Source organism: Pan paniscus, chromosome 16, assembly GCF_029289425.2.
Source record: "Pan paniscus chromosome 16, NHGRI_mPanPan1-v2.0_pri, whole genome shotgun sequence".
Classification (NCBI taxonomy): domain Eukaryota; kingdom Metazoa; phylum Chordata; class Mammalia; order Primates; family Hominidae; genus Pan; species Pan paniscus.
In genome coordinates this window covers 6,318,846-6,346,239 of record NC_073265.2, presented here as the reverse complement: position 1 = coordinate 6,346,239, position 27,394 = coordinate 6,318,846, and the positions used below count along the sequence as shown (strand labels likewise).

At 48.2% G+C, this 27,394-nt stretch overlaps 1 protein-coding gene and 1 long non-coding RNA gene across 5 annotated transcripts in view; one reads left to right on the top strand and one right to left on the bottom strand.

Moving 5' to 3' along the window:
• LOC117976131 (uncharacterized) overlaps positions 1-20,707 on the bottom strand; it is a 43,261-nt gene extending 22,554 nt beyond the window's left edge. For all 3 annotated transcript variants that reach the window (XR_010110034.1, XR_010110035.1, XR_010110036.1), the window contains exons 1-3: positions 19,924-20,707; positions 8,920-16,467; positions 7,024-7,264 (exon numbers count right to left, since the gene is read on the bottom strand). This is a non-coding gene — a long non-coding RNA (uncharacterized LOC117976131). The remainder of the gene's footprint in view (positions 1-7,023; positions 7,265-8,919; positions 16,468-19,923) is intronic.
• Positions 9,225-27,394, top strand: part of ENTREP2 (endosomal transmembrane epsin interactor 2) — a 564,821-nt gene continuing 546,651 nt past the window's right edge. For both annotated transcript variants that reach the window (XM_057299836.2, XM_055098181.3), the window contains exon 1: positions 9,225-9,347. The gene's annotated coding sequence lies outside the window, so the exon portion shown is untranslated. The remainder of the gene's footprint in view (positions 9,348-27,394) is intronic.

The window sequence follows — 27,394 nt, the reverse complement described above, 5'->3', positions numbered from 1 at the left end:
TATTTTCAATCTGCAGTTGGTTGAATGGGCAGATAGATACAGAACCCGTGGGTAATGAAGGCCAAATGTACTATCTTGATTCAATAATTGCTATGCTAACATTTCTCCACATTTGATTTAATTTCAACACACACACTCTAAATATGTTTGTTGCTCTACCATTTGAGATTAAGTTGCAGACATTGTAGTAAAGTTGGCATTTCAGATTGGCAGAGGAAAGATGGGCTCTTTAGTGAATTATATTTGGACAGCTGTCCCGCCCCTTCAGGGAAAAATAAATTGCAGCCCTATTGAACTCTTTGACCAAAATTAATTCCGGATGAAACAAAAATTTAAATCTGAAAAGTGAAGTAATAAAAATGCTAGAAGAGAGTATAGGTGACTATTTTTATAATCCTGAAACAAGAAAAGCCTTTCTAAACATGCCACAAAATCACAAGTCATGAAAAAAAAAACAGATAAATATGACAATAAAAATAAATACACGTAGGCCAGGTGCAGTGGCTCATGCCTGTAATCTCAGCACATGGGTAAGCTGAGGCGAGCAGATTGCTTGAGTCTAGAAGTTGGAGAACAGCCTGGGCAACATGGCAAGACCCCGTCTCTACAAAAAATTTTTTAAAAAGTAGGCACGGCAGTGCACGCCTGTGGTTCCATCCACTCAGGAGGCTGAGGTGGAAGGATCGCTTGAGCCAGGGAGGTGGATGCTGGAGTGACCCAAGATCGTGCCACTGTACTCCAGCCTGGGTGACAGAGCAAGACCCTGTCGCAAAAAATACATACATATATACACCCATACATATATATGGGTAAGTAAAGTGTAAACTGTGCCTCTTTACTGACTTTAAACAAAAAGCAACGCAGACTTTAAACAAAAAGCAATAGTCATGTGTCAACAACAGGGACACAGTCCAAGAAATGCATTGTTAGATGATTTCATTGTTATGAGAACATCACAGAGGGCACTTACACAAGCCTAGATGGTCCAGCCTCCAACACACCTAGGCTGTATGGTGTAGCCTGCAGCTCCTAGGCTACATACCTGTACAGCACAGCATGGCACTGTGCTGGATACAGTAGGCAGCTGTAACACAGCCATGAGTATTTGTTCATCTAAACACATGTAAACATAGAAAAGGTACAGTAAAAATGTGATATTATAATTTTATGGGACCACTGTTATATACGATCTGTTGTTGACCAAAATGTGGTTATGTGGTTCATGACTATACTTATGGATAGCACATCAAGTCAATGGGGAGAATATTTTGTCACGCATTAATAGTAAAAGTAGTTCTCTTAAGATACAAAGAGCTCTTGCAGATCAGTTTTTAGAAGATGACAAATCTAAGGTCAGAGCTCAGTAACTGACAGTTCCTGGAAGAACAATGGCCAATAAGCATAAAGACATACTCAACTTCACCACCACCAAAGAAATGTCTGGAAGACAGCGAGTCATCAGTTCCCTTCATGGATTGTCTCAGATTGGTCAAGACTAAAATGAGGGATAATCCCTGGGGCTGGGCAGGTGTTAAGAAGCACATTCTCATCTGCCACTGGAAGAGAGTAAAGTGGTTCTGCCCTCTTACAGGACAATTGAGAAAAAAAAATTGAAAATAAAACTTTGAAAGCCTTTAGACCCAGCTCAGCAATCCTGCTGCTGAAGATTTATCTCACAGAAAAAAAAAAAAAAAAAAATGCAAGCAAGCGTGTGAGTTGCGGCCTACAGGGATGTTTGCTGCAGCACTGGGGGGAAACCTGGAAATGGCGCCCTATTCACTGGATGCAGGTGCCAGGTGAGCTCTCACAGTGGGGCTTAGCCCCTGAGGGTTCTTGGCTTCACCCAGGAAAGAATGCAAGGGCCAGCTGGTGGCATTATGCAGCCACTTTTCCTGAACTGGGCCAGGGCTGACTCCTCAGCAGTGCACCCAGAGTCAGCAGCATATGGGCTGAGGCAGCTGCACTCACAGCCACTTATACTGACTTCTAATGACATGCACACTAGGGGCAGGTTATTTGGAAATCTCTAAGGAAAAGGCAGCAACTTCCAGGGCATTTGTAAACTGTCATGGTGCTGATGGGAGTGTCTTGTGCTAATGGACAATGAGGGCAAGGAGAGGTTGCTTTTAGGGCCATGTGCTAGTTCCCACGGGTTTCCTCCTTCATCCCGTGGGGACCAGGAAATAAGTCCTGCAGGCCTCTGACCTCAAACTAAGATGGGAATAACGGACAAAGGGTGGAAAACCCCAGCCTGGCCGTGACGTGTGGTCACAAAGCACAAAGCAGAGGCACACAGTGACTCCTGCAGCTCAGCGCGGGACCTGGGGCTCAGAGACGGAACCTAGGGGCTGGGTCCCTGCTGTGCGTTCTGACTCCACGGCACCCTCTCTCACTGTGACCTCGTATGGGCCGCTTTGCCTCTGTGTGTTCACATTCTCATCTCGATGAAGGGAGCACAAGTATCCAGCTTGCCATGGGCTGAAGTGTACCCCCCAAATTCGTATGTTGAAGCCCCAATCCCTAACAGGATGGTACTGAAACCTGCCCTAGGATTAGACAGGATTTGTTAACCAGCAAAATTTCTTGAGCTCATTTTGCAGGACAGTGGAGAAGAAGACAATTTGCTACAATCCCCTCTATTTGCAACTAAGTGGGCTGCCAGGAGGGACCAGTTGGAGCCAACATGGCTGACTAGAGTCTGCAGAGTGCACTGACTCACCCACGAGCCACCTTTTGATGTCAGAGGGCCCAAAACCCCACTTCCAGGTCATGCTAATGCCAACATTGTTTTTAAACATGCACCCCATGAAGCAGCAGGTAGGGCGACAGTGAGTGACCGAGGGACTCAACAAAGCCCCTTCCTTCCAGCCAATCTTCGTCCCGCCCCGAAACCCCACCCTCAAAATCTCTCTCTTACATCTATGGTGGCAAGGCCAGTGGGAAGACAGATAGGAACATTTCCTCCGGTCTCCATGTCACTCAACTGGCAATAAAGCCTTCCTATTGCAAAAACTTGGTGCTTGGGTGTTTGGCTTCCGTTCCTTGAGGGCAAGTGGACCCAGTTTGGTTGGGTGACAGAAGGGGCCCCCAGTCCCTGGGCCACGGACCAGTACCTGTCCATGGACTGTTAGTAACTGGGCCGCACAGGAGGGGAGCAGCAGGTGGGCGGGTGAGCACAACCACCTGAGCTCTGCCTCCTGTCGGATCAGCAGTGGCATTAGTTCTCATAGCAGCGCAAACTCTATTGTGAACTGCGCATGTGAGGAATCTGGGTTGCACGCTCCTTATGAGAATCTAACTAATGCCTGATGATCTGAAGTGGAGCTGAGGCGGCAATGCTAGCACTTGGGAGTGACTGCAAATACAGATGAACATTAGCAGAGAGGTTTGACAGCACAGAGACCATCATAAATCAATTGCTTGCAGAGTCATATCAAAACCCTATCTGTGAGTGACAAGTGACAAGCTGCATGCAGTGGCAGGCTTTATCGAGGCAAGTGAGCTGATGGACTTCAATTGTACAGCTGCATCTGGTGGCCTTCAAAGTATGTTTGCGACAACTTCAAATCTCCATACGTTCTGGATTACAGCCAAGGCAGAATCTCCTGTGATTGTTCCCAAAGCACTGGAAAGCCCACTTCCATTTCCAACATCCTGTCTTTGTGAAGCAGAGTTTTCTGCAATGACGTCGACCAAAACGAGATTACAGAGCAGACTGGACATTAGCAACACACTTCGGGTGTCATCGTCTTCCATCACCACCAGATGGGACCGTCTAGTTGCAGGAAAACAAGTTCAGGGCTCCCACTGATTCTACATTATGGTGAGCGGTATAATTATTTCATTATACATTACAGTGTAATAATAATAAAGTGCACAATAAATGTAATGCGCTTGAATCATCCCAAAACCATCCCTGCAACCCAGTCCATGGAAAAATTGTCTTCCACAAAACCAGTTCCTGGTGCCAAAAAAGGTTGGGGACTGCTGAGTGATAGTACCAGGAGGCGGGGCCTTTGGGAAGTGATCAGCCTTCATAAGGCGATGAGGGTCTGGCCCATGATGGGATTCGCGCTCTTAGAGTGACAGCAGAGAGTTTGTTCTCTCCCTCTCCCTCCCTTTCCCCTCTCCGCTCCTCCTGGTCCCCACAGAGGGACTAACCATATTCCCAACTACCCCACGAAGAGCTTTTTCTTCAACAAAACCTGCCACTTTGAAGTTGTCTCAAGAAATTCTCTCCAAAGCAAGCCTGTCATCAAGCTCTAGATTCCAGGCTTTGAGGAATCCAAAGATAGAAGAGGTTTCCCTTATTAAAAGAAAAGCCCCTGGTCCTGGTGCCTGATAGCCCAGCCTCTGATGGATGAGATTCATCTTCACTTATCTGTCTGTAGTTGCTTAAATGACATTGATCCATATAAAAGGACAATGTACAAACTCACCATTTTCAGGAGTAAGGAAAGTATTTTCCTTCTCTTTGGGTTAAAAAAACAAACAAAACAGTAAATCCTGTGCACCCACCCACCCACCCCCCACCCCAAAAAAAAAAAACTATGAGTTCACTGTTGAGAGGAGAAAAATGTATTTCTTTATATTTAAAAATAATGTTTTGGATATTTAAAAACAATGTTTTGCTTTGTTTACCACATCGAGCCAGCACCCCAATGCACTGGCTAAAGCTGACTTTCTTTTAGTCTCAAAGGAGAAATTCCTATTCCTGATTTCCTTCTGAACAACAGAGTTTTAAAGTTTTTTTCTTACACCACGATTGGGCTTGTAGATTTCTTTATCTGTGAAACGATTTTCATCCCAACCATTTGGACTACACCCATAAGCGAAAGAAAAAAGCCTTGAGTTGAGAGGGAAACGTCACAGAGCTCACGACCGACTTCACAGTGGAACAGACACGATCACTGATGGCACCGCCAGTGGAAAAAAACTTCGTCCATTTCAGAAATCCTTTTTTTTTTTCTGAGACGGAGTCTTGCTCTGTCGCCATGGCTGGAGTACAGTGGTATGATCTTGACTCACTGCAACCTCCGCCTCCTAGGTTCAAGCAATTCTCCTGCCTCAGCCTCCCAAGTAAGTTGGGATGACACGTGCCCGCCACCACTCCTGGCTGATTTTTGTATTTTTAGTAGAGACACGGTTTCACCATGTTGGCCAGGCTGGTCTCCAACTCCTGACCTCAGGTGATCCGCCTGCCTCGGCCTCCCAAAGTGCTGGGATTACAGGCATGAGCCAGCGTGCCCGGCCTCACTTTTCTCTTTTTAAGTGACCATTTCTTAGTTGACAATTTGGAGCTTGAGAATTCAGGGACAGCACAGGTAATATCTGACAGCCTCAAGAGTGGCAGGAGGCCATGACAACCCCCTCACCCGGTGCCTGCACAGAAGCAGGGAAGTGTGAGCTACATGTAGAGGGAGGATCATAAAAACAGGCCCAAGAACAAAGGACTCAGAGCTCTGCTGACCTTACAGGATTCCCGTTTCTGTTTCCTGTGCAATGCCCTTCACATGGCCTGCTTGAGACCTTCCATCAGCCCAGTCTGAGGTCCCTTAGGGGACGGTGTAGACCCCAGGAGGGAAGGGCTGGCTCTTCTCTAGGATGTCAGGAGGACCAGAGCTGCTGGGGCCCCACCTCGTCTGAAAACAACGCAGAGCAGGGCAGAGCCAAGCCAAGGTGAGAAAGGAAAGTGGAGTCCTAATCACACTGTTTGAGGATGCCTGGATCCAGCTGCACCTGAAGCATTCCCCGGGTGTGCTGGTTATGCAGGACAGTCCTTTCCTCTTCTGGGGCCTAGATTTCTATCACTGAGCTCCAAGCAAGCAGACATAGAACCCAAAGGCTGCCCAGCACTCTGGGCTTGGAAATCAACTCTGCCTCCAGTCTCTGTCTTGGGGGTTCCAATGTGGAGACACACATAAGCCCTACTGCTGATGTGTTTACATGATAAGCTTTCGTTTTCCTGCTCCCTGAGGTTAGGTAAGAGCACAGATACTCAAACACCTGCACATGTATTTGCTCCCAAGCCACACTGGAGATTTCATTGTAAGCTTCACGTGTTTATGACATGACAGCAATTGCCACCTCCACCCCACAGGTCACAAAGGCTGGCCTGGCAGGGAGCCCTGAGCTCTGGGACTGCCGCCCCATGCTGACCCTCCCTTCCTGTCACTGCCAGCCACTGTCTTCCTCCCCCGGCAGGCCTCCTCAGCTCCCGGATGCCCCTGTCACTGTGTGTTTGGCAGTCCCAGGTCTCACTCTGCAGCAGGCATCACCTTCCCTGCTGCCACCTACTCCTCCCTGCTCCTCACCCTGGGCCCTCGCCCTTCGCCTTCTGACTCCTGGTGGGTTTGACCTTGTGTGGCAGGGCAGGGAGTGAGGAGAGCTGCAGGAGGCCGAGAGCAGGAGAGCCAGGTGACTATCCCCATGCCACCCGCGGCTCCCTCCGCATGGGGTCCCTGCCATGAGGTCCTCAGCTCCGTGTTTTTGCTACAGGGACCCTGGCCAACACACCTGTTGGTCAGGCATCCCCCTGGCCTGCAGCCATGACTCCACCACCAGCCTGCCTCCCCACCAGAGCAGGCCTCCTGTCAATGGAACCTGTTATTTTCCCTGAGGTCTCTCTTCCTCCCACCTGAGCCACCACCATACCAGCCCCTGCGAGGTGATGCCTCTGGTCTTCCCAGAAGCAGTCTCCTCTCCCTGGATGCTCTTCCCTCTTACCTGGGGACCACTTTCTGACTCAACTCTCCCTTCCTCCACGAAGCCCTCCAGGACTGCTGCCAGGGGCCAACCCCCTGTGGACTTGACCCCACCCCTTCATGTACACCCAAGACACCTCCATCCTCTATGTTTCCCAGCCACCAGCATCCCCTGCCTGACCTGCACACAGACAGTGCCCAAGCAATGCTCAAGTCAACGGACTCATCTGTTTGCTAAGGCCAAAATTGTAAAGAAAAGCAGTTGGGTTGGTTTTAGAAATGATTATTCTAAGATTAAAGTGCCAAATCAACACATTACCTGTGAAGGAGAAGAGATGTTCACATATCAAAACTCATTCGCTCTGATATGAAAAGAAGACATGGCCACCAGCAGTTTTAAAATAAGTATCTCTGAAATGCCACGCAGCTTCCTCCTTTCCCTCTGAATCACCATTCCTTCATTCCTCCTGGCTGCCTTGGGCTGAGTGCTGAGGAGGTCTAGCAACATCAGAGCGGCAGGAGCGGCTGTCCATCAGCAGCATTTGGCACGCTGGAGGGAGCTGCAATTAGATTGAGCTATCAGAGGGGGTTTCCATAAATCTCCCGGCATTCTGCTTAATGATTCTCAGCTATCCTTTCTTCCCTTTGCAGGCAAGAGCTGGGAGGCATTTTGTGGACCAAGAGCACTTTGTTCTGCAGAGCACTTTTGGCCTGTGTGGGAGGATGCCCTGGCACATGGGGAGAGGCCATGGGTGTGTGTTCATTATGCACTTTCTCCTGCAGACCTCTTAAGAGTCCCGAGCCTCCCCCGCCAGTTTCCATTTGCAGAGACCCCATTCACACGTAGCTATTTTACACATGCTCCTTGATAATCAAACCAGGACTGCTTGGACATCTGCATGGCTATTTTGGGGCTTCTAGGAGACTGAGGAAGACAACCTTATTTTCAACAGTCCACAAAGATGTGACATCATTCTGAACAGTAAGGCTGGCTGGGCTCAGTGACTCATGTCTGTAATCCCAACATTTTGGGAGGCCAAGGCTGGAGGAACACTTGAGCCCAGGAGTTTGAGACTAGCCTGGCCTACACAGTGAGACCCCTGTCGCTAAAAAAAAAAAAAATTTTTTTCTTTTTTCTTTTTTTTTTTTTTGAGACAAGAGTTTCGCTCTTGTTGCCCAGGCTGGAGTGCAATGACGCAATCTTGGCTCACTTGCAACCTCCGCCTCCTGGGTTCAAGCAATTCTTCTGCCTCAGCCTCCTGAGTAGCTAGGATTACAGGCATGCACCACCACGCCCGGCTAATTTTGTATTTTTAGTAGAGATGGGGTTTCTCCACGTTGGTCAGGCTGGTCTCTGACTCCTGACCTCAGGTGATCCGCCGGCCTGGGCCTCCCAAAGTGCTGGGATTACAGGCGTGAGCCACCGCACCCGGCCAAAAAAAATTGTTTTTAATTATAAAACAATTTCCAGGAGGCCAAGCAAGTGTGGTGATTGCTCCGTGAACCGTGAGAGACCAATTCCGCAGCATTTACAAAACCCCCGCTGGGACTCAGCACAGTGCCCTTCCTCCAAACCTCAACTCCGGCAGGGGCAGAAGCAAGGCACCTGTGAGGCGCATCACTTTGGACACACCACTTTGGTTTGTTTGCTTTGGTTTGACCCCAGGCGGGAAAATCCGGGCCTGGTTCTCCTCCTCTCCCTCCCTCCCCTCCTCTCAGCTCTTACCTGGAAACTGCTCGGGACAAAGCCAGGTCCCCGCTGCGCGTGCAGCCTCCCAGGCCCTCCCCGCCGGCCTCCCTGCCTCCCCCCGCAACTCTCTCGCCTCGCGGGCAGCCTCGGCGCTCACGCACCCTGCAAACCCCTATCCCTCCGGGCCGGAACACCCCAGCTCTACGGCTGAAGGTGCAGGGGCGCCGAGGGCTGGGCGCCCGGGAGTTCCACAGCTCCCTGCACTTGATGATCTTCTGCAGTGGTTCCAGAAGTAAACCGCCGCCTCCTTCATTTTTGCTTTGTTACGGGGTCTGGGCTCTGTCGCCCAGGCTGGGGTACAGTGGCGCGATCTCGGCTTACTGCAGCCTCGACCGTCCCGGGCGCAGGTGATCTTCCCACCTCAGCCTCCCCGAAGTGCTGGGACCACAGGCGCGCGCCACTATGCCAGGCTAATTTTTAATTTTATTGTAGAGATGGTGGGCGGGGGGTGGGGGGGCGTCTTACTATGTTGCCAAGGCAGGTCTCGAACTCCTGCGCTCCAGCGATCCTCCCGCCTCGGCCTCCCTGGGTGCCAGCCGCCTCCCTATTTGCTGTCTGGGGCTTTGCCCTCTGGCGGGCTCCGTAGCAGTGACCGGCCCCTCGCTGCGGGTGGACCTGCTCGTGCGAGTCGCACGGGCTCGCGGCGGCCAGGAGCCTGTGGGACGCTGCGTGGGAGTTCCCATCCCGCGGTCCCAGGACCCCCGGCAGCAGCTGCCACGCTCAGGGCGGAAAGTGCCTGGGTGGCCACAGCAGGGGCCTGGGGAGAGAGCCAGCCCCGGGAGGGCGGCACTGTAGAGGCGGCCAGGAGGCAGGGGCGGCTCGGCGACCCTGGCAGGCGCTGCGGGACGCCGAGGGCGGGAGCGGCGTGCTGGAGACCCGCGGCCAACCGTGGGGTGAGCAAGGGAGGAGGGGAGGGAGCGGCCGAGGGGCCCAGAGCTGCAGCAGGAGGTCGGGGAGCGAAGGGCAGGCGCGCCCAGGCCCCGGCGGGGGAGGGGAGGTTCTGAGTCCGGGGTGTCGGAGACGGGAAGCCAGCGGGGCTGGCGGATCCCACGGGAAGGGGCGGGGAGCGCGGGGGACTAGGGGCGAGGGGGCCGCGGGACTGGGCGGAGCACGGGCGCCACAGGTGCGGGGCGCTAGTGCGAGAGGCGGGGGCAGCGGGGAAGGAACGGAGGCCGGCAGGGGGAAGCCCGCCCCTTCCTCCGCGCCCCCTCCTCCCTCTCCTCCCTCCCCCTTTTCCCTCCTTCCCTCCCCCACACCCCCTCCTTCCCTCCGCCCCGCCGGCATGCCTCCTTTTCCCTAGGGAAAAGTGCCCGTTCTTTTACTCTCCCTTCCATCCCTCGATATTCTTAATCCCTCAGGCGGCTGGTCTCACAGGAATTTAAAGAAAGAAAAAATCTGATTAAAAGTGTGTGCTCAAGCCGGGCGCGGCGGCTCACGCCTGTAATCCCGGCACTTTGGGAGGCCGAGGCGGGCGGATCACGAGGTCAGGGGTTCGAGAACATCCTGGCCAACATGGTGAAACCCCGTCTCAACTAAAAATACAAAAATTAGCTGGGCATGGTGGCGGGCACCTGTACTCCCAGCTACTCGGGAGGCTGAGGCAGGAGAATCGCTTGAGCCTGGAAGGCAGATGTTGCAGTGAGCTGAGATTGCGCCACCGCACTCCAGCCTGGGCGACAGAATGAGACTGTGTCTGAAAACAAAAACAAAAACAAAACAAAAAAAACTCTGCCCATCAGGCAGCAGGACAGGGTGGAGCGTTTGCTGCTTCTGGCTGGGGTAACGAGGAGTTGATACAGGCTTCCTGGTCCCCTGGGGCACAGGCCTTGACTGCTGGCAAAGCCCCCCCTCCCCATCCTCTGCAGGCCGGGGAAAGGCTGAGTCCCACACACCCTGGGAGGCAGGAAGTATCCCAGGACACATTTCCTCAGTCACCCTCCTACCTGATCCACTAGAGAAATGGGGAAGGGGGACCACACACTCTGGTTTCTCCAGATTTCCTGGATTGCCCTGAACACACACACAGCAACAGGACGGGTACTCAAAGGCTACCACATCCCAAACTCAACCTTCAGAGAAATGGTAGATCTTACCAAAGCAATGTCCATGATATGCCTTTGCAAAATTATAACAGACAACTATGACAGTGAAAGAGATCTCACCTAACTGACTCCATCTTGCTTCCAACCCCCAAGCCGTCCTTGTCATTCCCGGGCATGAACTAACTTTGGGAGGAACTTGGTTTATTGTTTTGCTTTGAAACAAAAACAATAACAGCCCTTTCCCAAAACAAACTCCCTTCCTGCCTGGGGACTACACTGCCTTTGCAGGACTAACAAATTAGCTACGAGGTTAGAAATTAGGGTTTAGGAGTCATGCATCTGGAGACTCCAAGATTCTGAGCCATCCCAAATTGCTCCTGAGAATAAACTCACTATGGTAAGGCCTAAGATCAGTGCTTGAGATGATTTGTAGACCCTGCACATGATGATCGATGATCAGCTGGCACCACATGGGATCTTGTGGCCTCTACCCAGGAACTGATTCAGCAAAATAGGACAGCTTCGACTTTCCGTGATTTTGTCAGAGGTGTTTGAACCACAGCGACTCCATCTTGAGTAGGGGCTGGGTGAAATAAGGCTGAGACCTGCTGGGCTGCATCCCCAGGAGGTTAGGCATTCTTAGTCACAGGATGAGGTAAGAGGTCAGTACAAGATACAGGTCATAAAGACCTTGCTGATAAAACAGGATGTGGTAAAGAAGCCGGCCAAAACCCACCAAAACCAAGATGGCGACGTCTTTTAATAATTAGAGTATAATGAGCTGTGGTCATCCTCACTGCTTATTATACTCTAATTATAATGTTTAGCATGCTAAAAGCCACTCCTACCAGCACCATTACGGTTCACAAATGCCATGGCAACGTCCAGAAGTTACCCCCTATGGTCTAACAGAGGGAGTAACCTTCAGTTCCTGGAATTGCCTTCCCCTTTCCTGGAAAACTCGTGTATAATCCACCCCTTGTTTAGCATATAATCAAGAAGTAACTAAGTATACTCCCTCGAGCAGCTCATGCCACTGCCCTGCCTATGGAGTCGCCAACTTGATGGACTCGCCCTGAATTCTTTCTTGCGTGAGATTCAAGAACCCTTTCCTGGTGTCTGGATCGGGACCCCTTTCCAGCAACAATTTTATCTTCTACCCAACCAATCAGCATTCCCCATTTTCCAACCCCCCCAACCCACCAAATTATCCTTAAAAACCCAGATCCCCAAGTTTTCAGGGAGACTGGTTTGAGTAGTAATAAAACTCCAGTCTCCTGTGCAGCCGGCTCTGCGTGAATTAAACTCTCGACTGCAATTCCCCTGTCTTGATAAATCGGCTCTGTCTAGGCAGTGGGTATGGAGAGCCCATTGGGCAATTACACATGGACCATGTGTGGTGACTCCATGTTCAAGCAGCCAGAAACTCCCTGGTTGAGGCACCCTGGATAACTGGAATTTCCCATACTTGATTTGACTTTTAGAAAAAAAAAATAGAGAATGCAACAGTGTTTTTCTTTATTTTTCACCTGGAAATCATTTTTAACCTTTGAGGGTAGTCAAGGACCCATTTGAAAATTGGACAACTGATTTCCTCAGAAAAGCAGACCTTAAAAATAAAAATTGTACATGCCATTGTGGGATCCATAGGCCCTCGGATAAGAATCCCTGTAGTAAACCGGGCGCGGTGGCTCATGCCTGTAATCCCAGCACTTTGGGAGGCCAAGGCGGGTGAATCACTTGAGGCCAGTAGTTTGAGATCAGCCTGGCCAACATGGCAAAACCTCGTCTCTACTAAAAATAAAAAAAATTAGCCGGGTATGGTGGTGTGTGCCTGTAATCCCAGCTACTCGGGAGGCTGAGGCATGAAAATCATTTGAACACAGGAGGCAGATGTTGCAGTGAGCCAAGATCGCGCCACTGCCCTCCAGCCTGGGCGACAGAGTGAGATGCTGTTTCAAACAAACAAACAAACAAAAAAAGAATCCCTGCAGTAAACCGTCTCCTTCCAGCCCCTGGAAGCCATGGCAGCCAGCTGTGCCCACTGCCAATTCTGTGCCACTGTAGGTGGAATTCAAGGCAGACGGGGGCTCCTTGGGGGACACTGTGGCGTGTGCTGCCTTTGATGGGGATCACAGCCTCTCAGCCTCTGAAGCTGGGAGAATCGCTGGGATCACCTGTCCAAACAGAGAGCCCACGAGGACCCCAGAGAGGTTCAGGGGAAATGAGTGACTCAGATCTGGAGCCAATTTTTATGTTAAAAGGTTTCTTTTCTTAATAAAGGCCCATTGGGACCCAGATGAGTAATGAAATGTTGGAACAGCAAAGCAAACAAAAGCCACCCTGCTGAGAAATGAAGAATGGGCTTGAGCTGTTTTTACTCAAACACTTCTCACACCAAATGTGGGATGTTTTCCCGCACCAGCCAGTTCTCAGTACCAACTGAGTGTCCTATGATTCAATTCAATTCTGACACTAACTAATGTCAGATTGAACAGGTTCAAGGGCTCAGTCCCACAAGATCACCTACACCGCAGACGCCAGTCCCAAGTCTTGGGTACTCAGAGAACCTACACTTCTGTCCGACTTGGCTACAAAGTCAGGAGGTTCTTACAATCCCCACCTCCCTCAGGTCAATAATTGGCTAGAACAGCTCACAGAAACCAAGAAAACACTTATTTGCTATTACCAGTTTATTACCATGGACACAGACGAACAGCCAGGGCTAGGTCTGGAAGGGTCCGGAGCCCAGGAGTTTCTGTCCGCATGGAGTCGGGGTGTGCCACCCTGTCAGCACATGGCTGTGTTTGCCAACCTGGAAGTTCTCCAGACTTCGTTGTTCAGGAATGTTTAGGGAGTTTTCATGACATGGCTATGATTCATTAATCATTGACCACTGGTGATTAACCCAATCTCCAGCCTGTCTCCTCTCCCCAGAGGAGGTTTGTGGGGAGTGGGGCTGAAAGTTCCAACCTCCTAATCCTGCCTTGGTCTTTCTGGGACCAGCCCTCATCCTGAAGCTGTTCAGGGGCTCCCAGCCACCAGTCATCTCATTAGTACATAAAAAACATTCATTCTTCTCACTGCAGAGATTCCAAAGGTCTTAGGCCCTCTGTGCCAGGAACAGAGACAAGGACCAAATCTATGTTTCTTATTGTATCACCGTGCTTCACATCTTAGCCTTCCCCAGGCATGAGGCCCTGGGCAGCTCATGGTCCTCTGTGCCTAGGGTACTGGGACCCCTCACTGCAGGCCCTTTGTGTAGGCTCCTTGGAGGGACCCGAGCAATTCTCTACCACAATTTTTGTTTTCATTTTCTTTAAAGAGAGTTCCCGGGTGGCATAAACCTCGGGCCCCACACATCCGCTTCAGCGTGTAATAATTTGGCTTTTCTCATCCCAGAAGGGACAACAGTGCCCTGAATGAGTAACCCCCAGCCCAACAACCTCTTAAGTGGTGGCATTGTAAGTCGAGAGCATATTCAATTTCCAAGGCTGGCCTGTGTTCACAAATACCTAGTCCTCGAAAAGCCTGAAACATCTTGTGACTCAAGCTTCCCCACCCTTCAGGGTTTCCATAGATCCCTGGGAATCACCACTGGAACCACTGTTCTGGGTGAGACCCTTCATGCGTCCTGCCCCAGAGCCATCTTACTTCTAGGCAGAGTGGACTTGCCTCTGGAACCCTGTTTGGGAACCCAGGCACCTTTCTCTGTTGCTTACCTTCCCTCTCCCCTGTCTGCCAACCGCACTGCTGTCATCTCCCTTCAGTCCCCAGCCCCCACCATGGATCCTGCCTTACAGGGGAATTTGACAGGCTGCATTTAGCCTAGATTAAAATGGCTTTAGAATACGATATTCAAAATCTGCATGTCACTCAAGTTTATCATAAATACAAGATGCAATAAACTTGCTTATCTTGACAGCTGAGCTGACATGGCTTCGGAATGAATAGCATCTTGAAGTTCTGACTCATGATGAAAGCGCATGGGGATTGCAGGGACAGGCTGGAGTGTCATTTTTAAGCACAGCCAACATGATTTTGACAGGGCAGACACACCGTGGGATCGGCTCTTTGCTGCTCCAGACAGCCACTGCCGCGTACAGCTAATGCTTCGTTATTTATGGTAATAGGGACAGGGATGACATGGATCATTGAAATCAGCATGTCATTAACAAATAAGATGCACTGAGGAAGTAATTCAATCACCTCTCTCCAGGTTCCTTTTACGGGAGCCGCTGGAAAACCCTCCACAGGTCCTCCCTTCGGGCCCTGTATCCAATGAATGGGGTGGTGGACAGTGTCCATTCCTTTCCTCCAGGAGCCTCCTGGGGAACCAGACAAGGATCACCTCTGGATAAGCCTCGGATGTGATGGGGAATTCCTTAAGAACTCTCTCTGTCCATTTTCTGTTGCATATAATAGAATATTTGAAACTGAGTAATTGCTAAGAAATGAAATTTATTTCTTACACTTCTGGAGGCTGGGAAGTCCGAGGTTGAATGGCTGCATCTGGTGAGGGCTTCTTGCTGGTGGGGACTCTCTGCAGAGTCCCAAGGTGGTGCCGGGCATCACATGGCGAGGGGGCTGAACATGCTGGCCCATGTCTCTTCCTTTTCTTATAAAGCCACCAGTTCCACTCTGTGATAACACGTTAATCCATTAACCCACCAGTCCATCAGTTCATGAATGGGATAATCTATTCACAAAGGCAGAGCCCCCATGACCCAATCATCTGTTTTTTGTTTTTGTTTTGATTTGTTTTTTGAGATGGAGTCTCGCTCTGTTGCCCAGGCTGGAGTTCAGTGGCACAATCTTGGCTTACTGCAACCTCTCCATCTCAGGGGTTCAATCAAATCTCATGCCTCAGCCTCCCAAGTAGCTGAGATTACAGGCATGTGCCACCACGCTCAGCTAATTTTTGTATTTTTAGCCCTTTGAATCTTCCCTGGTCATAGTTATGGGAGCGGGAGAAGAGGAATTCTGGGGAGGGGCAATAAATGATGACTAGGGAAGATTCAAAGGGCTTGAAGAACACACCACGGTCTGCGGTAAAGTCTGCTGGGCCTGCAGAGCAGACAATGGTTTGTGACAAAAGTCTGTCCAGGTGTGTTGACAGACTTTAGTTTTCCTTTCTGAGATATGGGTGCAGTTAATGAAAACTCAGGGAAGTGACTGGAGGTGATTGTTTTTCTTTCGTAGGCCCAGACTTTAGACAGATAAGGGAATGTCAGAGAAGCCTATGCTTTGGGGCAGGAGGGAGCAGAGAGACCTTGAAGCTCCTTTCTCAGTTCAGCATGTACAAAGCATCAAATTCGGGGCATCAGCTTCCGAGCCCCAGCAATGTTTTCAAAGTTAATCCATGTTGTAGTATCAATCAGTATTTCATCCCTATTTACCGCAAATAGTCTCTTGTATCGATATATACCACAGCATGTTCACCAATTCATCAGTTGACGGGCGTTTGAGTGGTTTCCATCTTTTGGCTCTTAAGGAGTAATATTGCTAGGAACATTCATGTACAAGTTTCTATGTGGACATGTTTTCATTTGCCTTGGGTATACCTACGAGTGGAATTGCCGGGTCACGGTAATTATATGTTTAATTTTTTGAGGACTCACCAAACTGTTTTCCGAAGTGGCGCCATCTGCTGGAAAGTATAGTTCTCCTTTTCTGCTTTGTGATTGGTGTTTATTTCTGTTGCGTTTCCCCGGACTGGCAATAGCAGACAATGCAGTGGAGGCCTAGAGGCCCGAGCGGCCTATTGGTTGTGCAGATCAACTGCTCCCTCTTCTGTTGCTAGAGTGAAGGGCAGTTTCTTTAATTAACGACACCCTTTTCTTCCACGATTGATTGCTAGGGTGCTCTCTTGCTGGGTCCTTATTATTACTTTTTTAAGACACTTTTTCCTTTCTCTGCCTTCTAGATGTGGTGTAGACAGGAGCAATGGGTGTCTTCTCTCCTTGCTCACCTGTACAGTTTTAAGGAGAATGGGTAGGGAGATTCTAATTTAGACAGCTGCCACTATCCTCTGGGGCATAGTTTCAGATAGTGGAAAATGACATGGGGTGAAGAAAACAGGCCAAGATGTAGAGCAAATAGCGACTCTACATCTATAGGATATAGGATGTTTTCATGCATTGAAGTGTGTCTCCCAAAAACATATGTTGAAGACAGCCGGGCATAGTGGATCCCGCCTATAATCCCAGCACTTTGGGAGGCCGAGGTGGGTGGATCACCTGAGGTCAGGAGTTCGAGACCAGCCTGGCCAACATGGTGAAACCTTGTCTCTACTAAAAAAAAATACAAAAATTAGCTGGGCATGGTGGCAGGCGCCTGTAATCCCAGCTACTTGGGAGGCTGAGGCAGGAGAATCGCTTGAACCTTGGAGGCGGAGATTGCAGTGAGCTGAGACCACACGCCATTGCACTGTAGCCTAGGTGATAAGAACGAAACTCTATCTCAAAAAAAGAAAAAAAAAAAAAGGCCAGGCACAGTGGCTCATGCCTGTAATCCCAGAACTTTGGGAGGCCAAGACAGGCGGATCATGAGGTCAGGAGATTGAGACCATCCTGGCTAACATGGTGAAACCCCGTCTCTATTAAAAATACAAAAAAATTAGCCAGACGTGGTGGCGGGTGCCTGTAGTCCCAGCTACTCGGGAGGCTGAGGCAGGAGAATGGCATGAACCCGGGAGGCAGAGCTTGCAGTGAGCCGAGATCCCGCCACTGCACTCTAGCCTGGGAGACGGAGTGAGACTCTGCCTCAAAAAAAAAAAAAAAAAAAAAAAAAGGAAAGAAAAGAAAATATATGTTGAAGCCCTAACCTGGCACCTGTGAATGTGACTTTATTTGGAAATAGGGTCTTCACAGAAGTAATCAAGTTAACATGAGGTCATGGTGAATTAGAGTGGGCCCTAATCCAGTGTGACTGGTGTCTTTATAAGAAGGGAAGGTTCACAGGCATAGTGGGAGTGCTAGGTGACAATGGAGGCAGAGATTGGAATGACGCATCTATAAACTAAGGAGCATCACGGGTTTATGGGAACCACCAGAAGCTGAGAAAGATAAGTAAGATAGATTCTTTCTCAGAGCTTTCAGAGCGAGAGAGCATGGCCCTGCAGACACCTTGATTTTGGATTTCTGGCTCCGGAACTGTGAGAGACTACATTTCTATTGTTTATGCCCTCCAGTCTATGGTTACAGCAGCCCTGGGAAACTACAGTGTCAAGGAAGGCCACTCCAGGAACTGATAACTCAGGGAAGAGCTTTCTTGGCAGAGGACATAACAAGTGCAAAAGTCCTGAGGTGGGGACTGGCCTGGCAGGCCCAAGAAACAGGGATGCTGGAGGGCTGGTGCAGGCACGGCGAGGACTTCAGATTTGATTCCACAAGGGAGAGGAGGTTATTGTAAGCAGGGAGCAGCACAGTGAGATTTTCATGATCAAAATAGTCTAGCTTGTCTATGGAAAATAGAATTTGGGAGAGAAGACAATGGGGGAGACATGACCTTTAGAAGGCCACTGTAACTGTCCATGGTGGCAGTCTGGGCGAGGGTGGGGGTGAGTGGGGGGAGGTGTAATGAGGGTGGATTTGGAAAGCAGACCCAGTAATATTGCTGATGGGTTAGATGGGTGAGAGAGCATGAGCGGAGTCAAGTCTGACTGCTGGATCATTGGCCTGAGCTGCTGGTGACACCCCTGCTGGGATGAAGGTGGCTGGGGAGGAGGGATACTGAGAATTTAGTTTTGGGCATGTTACCTTTGAAACGCTGATTAGACATTCAAGTGTATAAACAATTTTTTTTTTTTTTCACAAAAGACGATGTAGGCCAGGTGCGGTGACTCACACCTGTAATCCCAGCACTTTGGGTTCAGAGGCTGGAGGATCACCTGAAGTCAGGAGTTCGAGACCAGCCTGGCCAACATGGTGAAACCCCATCTCTACTAAAAATACACAAAAAATTAGCTGGGTGTGGTGGTGTGTGCCTGCAATCCCAGCTACTCAGGAGGCTGAGGCACAAGAATTGTTTGAACCCGGGAGGCGAAGGTTGTAGTGAGCCAAGATCGCACCACTGCACTCCGGCCTGGGAGACAGAGCGAGACTCTGGCTCAAAAAAAAAAAAAAAAAGATGATGTAAACAAGTTCCTTGCATTCCTAACATACACGTGCCTATGATTTGCATAATGCAGACAGGAACATAGGAACCTTCAAAACAGGTCCTCTAAATGTGTTTAACCACAGAAGCAGGAAAAAAAAATCATTACGTTAGAGTCCAAGATGTGGCCTCCCTGCTTTCCCCTGTGCTGCCTGCGTGAGGAATGGTTGCATGGCAGCCGGCATGCTGTTCAGGAAGAAAGAGATCTCAGCCAGCTCCTCAGAGTCAGCGCAGCTCTCCAAATATGACTTTAACGACACTTCAGAGCACAACCCAGTTTTCCTCCCACGAGGAGATTCAGAGGGGTGTAAGGGTTCCCTGGAGGGTCTCCATTACCACCAGCAAGAAAACAAGTGGTAGCGATTGATGTCTGCTACCCACGATGAATGATCTGTGTCACCCCTCTAGAGAGAGCCATTTTATCTAGGGGAGCGCAATGGCTAGTTAACAGACACCAGAAGAGTTGAGCAAGATCTGCATTTTGCCTATATTGCAAGTACCCAGCAGCTGCTGTGTAAGTGGTATTCAGGGCATGAAACCTATGGTGAATTTTTTTTTAACTGTTGAACTAGGCTCTGCTGATAGAGAACTTCTCCTACACAGCCAGATACACAGAAGAAAGGCACTAGCAGAGAGGAAGGTGCAGGAAAGAGAGGGCATGAGATGGGGCACTGCCCCTGCAGAGGTCTCTGGCTGGGAGCCAGTGCCCAGAGGGCAGGGCTAGCCATGAACTCCCCAGGTGTGGGAGAGGATGGGAGGGTGGGCACAGTTGCTCCTCACTCGGAGCAAGTTCCCAACCGATGACTACAATGTTCTCTTTGAAGTGGAAAGAGAGACTTAAGGGCTTCAGAAAACCAGAGACTTGAAATAGCCACTCCAGAAGGTGGCAGAGAAAGTTGGATTGGGGACACACCAGGATTGCTGGGGGCAGCTGCATCCCAGACAATGTAACATCTGACTTTGAGATTTCTCTCTGGCAGTGCCCAACAGTGCCTGCCCAGAAACAGAAAAGGCAGAAGTTTGGTCCATTCAGGCCAAATTTGGCCAGATAAGTATCAAAAGACAAAGGGCCAAGAGAGTTCCAAATATTGCCAAAGACCCTGAGACTGGCTGAGGACCAGTCAATGCAGGCTGTTATAACCATCATGAAACCCACATTTTAGGGAGTCTGCCCAGGTCCCACAGTCCAATGCGGGTCCGAGTCAGTGGGCGCGTTTGTGTTGGGGATAGTGACTCCCTCCACCCCATCACGCAAGCACCCAGGCCATACCCGCACTGCCATCTTCCACATGCGGCTTCCGAGTCTCCCAGCATCGGCATCCAGCCCAGGGAGGGAACATCAGGCAGTGCGCAGGAGCGCTAAAAAAAAAAAGAAAGAGAAAAATAAAGAGTCGCTTTCCACTACAGAAAATTATAGTTGGCTTGCAAACCAGCCTCAAATACTGCCCAGACCCATTGGGAAACAGCAGCTGTGGGTTCTCCAGTTTGGTGCAGTGAAGTTTAAAGAGATACAGGAATTTAGCTGTTGACCACAGACCAGAGTGCACCTCTCACATTTAAGGTGTGGAATGACCACGTGCACATCAACACAGCCGTCCCTACTCACAATCACAGTCACAGAGCCATGCTGCAGAATTAAAAGCTCACAGCATTGAGAAAATGCGGCACTTAACGTTTATAGCACAAAGGAATTCACATTTAAGAATGCATCAGATTGTAATATATGCTGGGAGGAATTTATTATCAAAATATGAGGCTTCATACCCCCATGCTATTTTTTTTTTTTTTTTTTTTTGAGATGGAGTTTCACTCTTGTTGCCCAGGCTGGAGTGCAATGGCGCGATCTCGGCTCACTGCAACCTCTGCCTCCTGGGTTCAAGTGATTCTCCTGCCTTAGCCTCTCAGGTAGCTGGGATTACAGTCACACACCACCATATGCAGCTAATTTTGTATTTTTTTAAATTTTACTTTAAGTTCTAGGGTACATGTGCACAACGTGCAGGTTTGTTACATATGTACACATGTGCCATGTTGGTGTGCTGCACCCATTAACTTGGCATTTACATTGGGTATATCTCCTAATGCTATCCCTCCCCCCTCCCCCTACCCCACAACAGGCCGCGGGGTGTGATGTTCCCCTTCCTGTGTCCAAGTGTTCTCATTGTTCAATTCCCACCTATGAGTGAGAACATGTGGTGTTTGGCTTTTTGTCCTTGCGATAGTTTGCTGAGAATGATGGTTTCCAGCTTCATCCATGTCCCTACAAAGGACATGAAATCATTCTTTTTTATGGCTGCACAGTATTTCATGGTGTATATGTGCCACATTTTCTTAATCCAGTCTATCATTGATGGGCATTTGGGTTGGTTCCAAGTCTTTGCTATTGTGAATAGTGCTGCAATAAACATACATGTGCATGTGTCTTTATAACAGCATGATTTATAATCCAGCTAGTTTTGTATTTTTAGTAGAGATGGGGTTTCTCCATGTTGGTCAGGCTGGTCTCGAACTCCTGACCTCAGGTGATCCGCCCGCCTTGGCCTCCCAAAGTGCTGGGATTACAGGCGTGAGCCACTGCACCCGCCACCCCACCATGCTATTTATTACTAAAAATGATTCTTAGAAGACAAGTCTGCCTCTCCTAAAGCTCTCCCTATATCCTTGTGAAGCACACCGAGCATGTGTGTGTGTGCTGCATGGAGAGGCTGAGGCCTAGAGCAATTACAGCAGATCAAGTACCCTGGTGGGTACAGAGCTCAGCTGGGCTGGGCACGGGATTCCGGGCAACCGTTAGAATCAGGAGCCAGTCCTGGCCAGGCGCGGTGGCTCACACCTGCAATCCCAGCACTTTGGGAGGCCGAGGTGGGCGGATCACCTGAGGTTGGGAGTTTGAGACCAGCCTGACCAACATGTCTCTACTAAGAAAAATACAAAAATTAGCCAGGCATGGTGGTGCATGCCTGTAATCCCAGCTACTCAGGAGGCAGAGGCAGGAGAATTGCTTGAATCCAGGAGGCAGAGGTTGCAGTGAGCAGAGATTGCGCCATTGCACTCCAGCCTGGGCAACACGAGAGAAACTCCATCTCACAAAAAGAAAAAAAAGAAAAAGAATCGGGAGGCAGTCCTTATGGGCTCGTGTGCATGGCATGGATGGAGAGGGGCAGCAGAGAGCCGGCAGACAGAGTTGTGAACACTGCTGGGCGAGGTGGCCCTGTGCAGCCCAGGCAGGCTTCTGAGAAAAAGAGGCAGTCTTCTGTCTGGAGCCAGGTTGCAGGGTGTAATGCACTAAAATGGTGGACCTGTCAAGAATGACACAAAGACCATACAAAGGAGGGGCGAGGATGGTCATGAATATCACTATGCTGGGATATAACTTTATCCTATTATAAAAAATATTTTTATTTGGGGAAAATCTTCACATCGGATTTTTTAAAAGCATGCACAATAAGACTGCAGCAAAACCAAAACTTTTGGATGTATATGCTATTTCTTCTCCCAGAATCTCCATTTTCCTGTAGTAACCCATGGCAGAGTAGCTTTGTGAGCCTCAGTTATGCAGCTGCATTTTATTTCATTTTCTTTCTTTTTTTTTTTTTTTTTTTTTGCGACAGGGTTTCACTCCCATCACCCAGGCTGGAATGCGGTTGCACGATATTGGCTCACCACAACCTCCACCTCCTGGGCTCAAGCAATCCTCTGGCTTCAGCCTCCCCAGTAGCAGGGATTTTAGGCACCCACCACCACTCCCAGTTAATTTTTGTATTTTTAGTAGAGATGGGGTTTCCCCATGTTGCCCAGGCTAGTCTCGAACTCCTGGCCTCAAGTGATCTGCCTGCCTCGGCCTCCCAAAGTGTTGGGATTACAGGCGTAATACACCATGCCTGGCGCATTTTCTTTAAGTAAATAGTTTTCTGATGTCTTAGGTAGACATGGACATGGAAAACATGGGTGTTTTAAAGGTTAATGTGTGTGTCACTGACTACGTTTGTATTCAAATGGAAAACAACAGTTATTCCATTGGGCAACAGTTTTCACACTACTTTAATAATGACCTTACAGTAAACAGTAATAATGAAGTGGAGACTGTCAGCCATTGGTTTTATGATTTCTGTGTATTATAGCCTTGGATGCTTGTAAATGTGTGTGTATGTGTGTAGCTCATTAAATATTCTACTGAATTGTAATAGTCAACCTAATGTTACATACCTCTTTTTTGTTTATACTCAGGTTTTAAAGTATAATCTCAGATAAATTAGCCAGCTGAATTAAAACACAGTGAGGGTATCTGAATTTTATGCGATAAAATTACATCTTCTCGGCCGGGTGCGGTGGCTCACACCTGTAATACCAGCACTTTGGGAGGCCGAGGCGGGCAGATCACGAGGTCAGGAGTTCGTGACCAGCCTGGCCAACATGCTGAAACCCCATCTCTACTAAAAATACAAAAATTAGCCAGGCATGGTGGTGTGCACCTGTAATCTCAGCTACTTGGGAGGCTGAGGCAGGACAATCACTTGAACCCAGGAGGCAGAGGTTGCAGTGAGCAGAGATCTCGCCATTGCACTCCAACCTGGGCAACAGAGTGAGAGTCCGTCTCAAAACAAAACAAAACAAACAAACAAAAAAATCTTCTCAGAGGATGCAATTGTCTGATTCTTTCAAATGAACCTTTAATTTCCTTTTTCAGTTAAAACATCTTTGGCCTTGTTTACTAATTTTCATTAAATGGAGAATTCTTTACAAATCAGCAAAAAATGCTGTAATTACAACCACACTCTTAATTCATGTAAATATCATTAATGCTTTGCAATAATTATAGAGTTGTCCCTTGGTATCTGAGGGGGATTGGTTCCAGGACTGCCAGAGGATACCCAAATCTGTGCATCTTTAAATCTTGCAGTTGGCCTTCTGGAACCCACCTATAAGAAAAGTTGGCCCTTTGAGTATGCAGGTTTCACATCCCATGAATACTGTATTTTCAATCCTCGTTGGGTTGAAAAAAGTCCTCATAGAAGTGGACCCACGCAGTTCAAACCTGTGTTGTTCAAGGGTCAACTGTAATTATTGGATTCTAATTGCAAATGATAACAATAAAGTGCTACTTTAAAACTACTTTTCACACAGAGTGTATTTGCACTACTACTTGTTGAAAGAAATCCAAAGAAATGCTCACTGAATTTGTTCATTACTTTACAATTTTAATTTGATTCAATTTTGAAGAGGTAATATAGTCACATGGTTCGAAACCCAAAAGATACACATCTGAAAGGTACATGTCTTAGTCAATTTTGTGCTGCTGTGAGAGAATACCTGAGACTCAGTAATTTATAAAGAAAAAAAAATTATTCTCTCAGTTCTGGAGGCTGCGAAGTCAAAGATCAAGTCACTGGCATCTGCTGAGGGCATTTGTGTGTGTGTCCTCACAGGATGCACAGCAGAAGGGCAAGAGAGAGCAAAGCCCTCCATCAGGTCCCTCTAGAAGGGCACCTAATTTCAGTTAGAAAAAGGAGCCCTCATGGTTGAATCACATTTTAAAAGTCCCATCTCTTAATACTATCACATTGGCAATACTTGAATTTTGGAGGGGGCACATTTGAACCATAGTGTAATGGAAAGATCCTTGCATTTATTTATCCTTGCATATTATTTATAATAGCTCAAGCCAAAAACAATTTAAATGTTCACTGATAGCAGGTACATAAACATAGTGGTGGCTGGGTGTGGTGGCTCACGCCTGAAATCCTAGCACTTTGGGAAGCCAAGGCAGGCGGATTGCTTGAGCTCAGGAGTTCGAGACCAGCCTGGGCAACAGGGTGAAACCTTGTCTCTACTAAAAATACAAAAAAAATTAGCCAGGTGTGGTGGTGCACACCTGTAATCCCAGCTACTCGGGAGGCCGAGGCACAAGAATTGCTTGAACCCGGGAGGCAGAGGTTGCAGTGAGCTGACATATAGCACCACTGCACTCCAGCCTGGGTGAAAGAGCAAGACTCTGTCTCAAAAAAAAAAAAATGTAGTGGCATATTCGTGCAATGGAATATCATACGGTAATAAAAATGAACAGCTACTTACGCATGCTGTAATATGGACAACTCCCACAAGCATAAGGTTGAGGCATAAAATTATTTATACTATATGGTTCAATTTACACAATGCTACAAAATAGGCAAAACTAGTCTATGGTGTTAAAAGTATGATAGTGGTTACCTTTAGGGAGGCAGGAATGTAATATTTTGGGAAAATGCATTATTACTGTGGTTCCAGTCTGTTCTGTTTCATGACCTAGATACTGGTGATAGTGGTTTTCTGGGTGTATTATTATTATTATTTTTTTTTATTTTTTTGAGATGGAGTCTCGCACTGTCTCCTAGGCTGGAGGGCAATGGCGTGATCTCGGCTCACTGCAACCTCCGCTTCCCGGATTCAAGCAACTCTTCTGCCTCAGCCTCCTGAGTAGCTGGGATTACAGGTGCATGCCACCACACCTGGCTAATTTTTTTGTATTTTCAGTAGAGACGGGGTTTCACCGTGTTAGCCAGGATGGCCTTGATCTCCTGACCTCGTGATCTGCCAGCTTCAGCCTTCCAAAGTGCTGGGATTACAGGCATGAGCCACTGTGCCCAGCCTCTGGGTGTATTATTAAAGGAATGATAAGGACCACCTACTGACTGAAAATGTGAGCACTATATTTATTTCAATTGAGTGGATCCCCACAGGGAAAAAAAATCAGGAATTTTATGTGCTAGAAAGGACAGGTTCATTGTGATTTTGCCAGTTAACAATTGCAGTGCACAGCCTGGACTGGGCAGAATGCATCCATCTGTATGTTGTGTGAAGTGAGTCTCATTGCTCTTTAGTTGGGAAAGAATTTTCAGTTAGGTTGGGTGAGGATCACCTCTTGGTTGTTTATCACCTTTGCTAGTGTATTGCTCAAAGTTTATAGTCATTTAACAGCTTTGGCTGGTCAAAATAATATTCATGTTTGATCAAACCCCAGGCAAGTATTGCTATAATTATAAAGTTTTTTTTATAGTCCTTTATAATGTCCTTACCTTATTCAGAGATGAAAGGTTGACCTGAAAGGATGAGAGAATTATCAAGCTTTCAGATTCAGATCACATTCAGATTAGTCTTGGGTGTTGTATTGAGTAGATTGTTTTTGTTTTATTGATTTGTTTTATATTTAATGAAGTGTGATTTATATACAGTAAAATTCTTGTTAGTATACAATTCTATGAGATTTGAATCTTATACAGTTGTGTAACCACTACTCCCACCACCCAGACAATCAAGATATACGATGATTCTATCACCCCTAAAAATTCCACCTTCCCCCATTCCGCTTTTTGATAACCACCTCCTCCTAAATTCCCAGTTGTATTCGTCAATTATCCCTCTGCTATAAGGACATACTCGAGACTGGGTAATTTATAAAGGAAAGAGGTTTAATTGACTCACAGTTCTGCAAGGCTAGGGAGGCTAAGGCCTCAGGAAATTTACAATCATGGTGGAAGGAGAAGTAAACATGTCTTTCTTCACAAGGTGGCAGGAGAGAAAAAAAATGAGTGCCCAGTGAAGGGGGAAACCCCTTATAAAACCATCAGATCTCATGAGAACTCACTCACTATCACAAGAACAGGATGGGGGAAACTGCTCCATGATTCAATTATCTCCACCTAGTCCCCCCCATGACATGTGGGGATTATGGAAATTGTAATTCAAGATAAGATTTGGGTGAGAACACAGCCAAACCATATCATCAGCATTGGCAACTCCTGATTTGTTTTAACGTTTTTCCCATTCTACCATATCATATGGCCTTTAGAATCTGACTTCTTTCACGTATTAATAGCACAATAGCACATTTGAGATTCATTCATGCTGTTATGTGTATCTGTAGTTCATTCCTTTTTTACTGCTGAGTAATATTTCATTATATATATGTATATATACATACACACACTATAGATAGTATTTCATACATATATGTCACAATTTGGTTATCTAATTGAGAGGTGAGGCCAGTTGGACTTCCTGGGTCGAGTGGAGACTTGGGGAACTTTTCTGTCTTACAAGAGGATTGTAAAATGCACCAATCAGGAACTTTTCTGTCTCACAAGAGGATTGTAAAATGCACCAATCGGCGCTCTGTAAAACGCACCAATCAGCACTCTGTAAAACTCACCAATCAGCGCTCTGTAAAATGCACCAATCAGCAGGATTCTAAAAGCAGCCAATCGTGGGGAGGATTGAAAAAAGGGCACTCTGATAGGACAGAAACAGAATATGGGTGGGGACAATAAGGGAATAAAAGCTGGCCACCCTCCCCCCCAGCCGAGAGCGGCAACTCGCTGGGGTCCACTTCTGTGCGGTGGAAGCTTTGTCCTTTGCTTCTTTACAGCTGCTGCTGCTCACTCTTTGGGTCCGTGCCATTTGTAAGAACTGTAACACTGGTGGGCGCTTTGATACGCTGAGGTAGGTGGATCAGGAGGTCGAGAGATTTGCGACCATCCTGGCTAATACGGTGAAACCCTGTAGCCACTAAAAATACAAAAAGAAAAAAAAAAAAAAAAGCTGGCGCGGCGTGGGGGTGGGCGCATGTAATCCCAGCTGCTCAGGAGGAGGAGGAGGCAGGAGAATGGCCTGAACCGGGGAGGCGGAGCTTGTAGTGAGCCAAGACCGCGCCACTGCCCTCCGGCGTGAGGAACAGCGGGAGACTCGGTCTCAAAAAGAAAAGAGCT